Raw genomic sequence first — 1661 nt, forward strand, 5'->3', positions numbered from 1 at the left:
TCCTGTCAAGGACCAGATAGGAAATCTCTCAGGTTTTGCAGGCCAAGAGGCAAAATGGACAATATTACCTGGGTATTTCTATAACAAAAGAGAAAATGAATTCACGCAAATTTTTTATTGATAGAATTCAAAATAAAATTATGATAATTGAATACAGTTTTGTTTTGTTTTTGTTTTTGTTTGGTGGTCGGTTGGTAATGCAGGTCTGCTAATGAAAAGCCTGAAATTCTTTTTGGGAAAGATAACACTCCATTTAACTGGGGTTCAAAGTCAGGACTCCCTATCATCAAATCGATTCCAAATGTTGATCCGTAAGAACCATTTTTAGCTCACGTCATGAGAAAGCAGGTGGCAGGCTGGCTTTGGTCCGCAGGCTGTGGTTGACCGACCCTGGCTCTAGCCCAATGGCATCAAACCATCCAGGAGATTTTTCACCTCTTTTCCCATCTCGGACAAAGAACAGACTCAGGGTCCTGGCTTGTGGGAGTTTTACCACCCGTCAACAGTTCCCGTGCCTTCTCATACCTCAGTTTACCCAAGGAAGCTCTCTCTGCAAGTCACACACCTGAAATAAACATCCTGCCTTTTGCCTCTGAAATAGCTTTTGCTTTGAAGTTTGCAAAGTCAGTCCATGGGAACGCAGCTCCCTCGTGCTGGTTGGGCTCAAGGCCACTCACGTGCTACCCTTGAGCAGTGCACGCTCCCAGAGGGGGCGATGATGCTGCCGCCTGACTTGCCCATCTTTCTACCCCATCCACTGTGGACTCTCGGACTTGAGTGGTCCCGGGTCAGCCCAGAGGCCTGGTGCTCACAGGCCACGGCAGGGCGCTAGAGGTCACTGGGGGTCGGGGCTTAGGTTCTCCAGAGGCATCTCTTCCCCTCCCGTGCCCTGCCAGTGGTACCTTTTCTGGTCATTTCCAGCGGTGTCCCCTTAGTCTCTGTCCTCTTCCTCATGTGGGTCAGGCCTGGGTAGAGGTCACCTCGTCGGTCCAGGGAAATCTTCTGTCAAAAAGCAATGAGTTAGGGGAGATCCCAGCCCTCCCGCCCCACAGCTAACCAAGTCATACAGGTGAACACGCCTGGCCCAGCTCCACCACTAACTAGCTGTCTACTCCTTCCATCATTTACGCTTCTCATCACTCAGCACCAGATACTGGGGTTGAGCGACTTAGCCAGCTGGAGACCCTTTCCCACCATCAAGCAGGACTCTTCAGCTGAATTCAAAATGTGGCCACAAATTAGAGAACATTCACGAAAGCTACTGCTGAGCAAGAAAACCACCCCAAGCACGTTTTCAGTGTGAAGAACGTAGACTCTACCCTTTCATACCAGCCCCCCTTTGTCATCTCACACTGTATTTTACAGAAAACAAGAAAGCTAAGCCTTGGGAAAAAATAAGCGTTGTTCCACATGCATTTCTGAACCGGCAATGAAGGGTAGCCTTTGTCTTCAAGAAATAGATCCAGCATGAGATGGTAGCTTTATATTCTCTGGCCAAGTTACGATCGATATATTGGAAGTGATTCAGCCTACTCCCCAGTGGGTTGCAGTGGGGATGGCAGGGCTCGGAGGGCTCCTGAACATGGTCGGTACAGGTGGTTCTCCCCTTGGGGTTAGGCTCCTGCAAGCCGGGTGCTGCCAATGGCCTCTGATTTCACAGC

The sequence above is a fragment of the Ursus maritimus genome, unplaced genomic scaffold, assembly GCF_017311325.1.
Source record: "Ursus maritimus isolate PB19 unplaced genomic scaffold, ASM1731132v1 scaffold_168, whole genome shotgun sequence".
Taxonomy (NCBI): domain Eukaryota; kingdom Metazoa; phylum Chordata; class Mammalia; order Carnivora; family Ursidae; genus Ursus; species Ursus maritimus.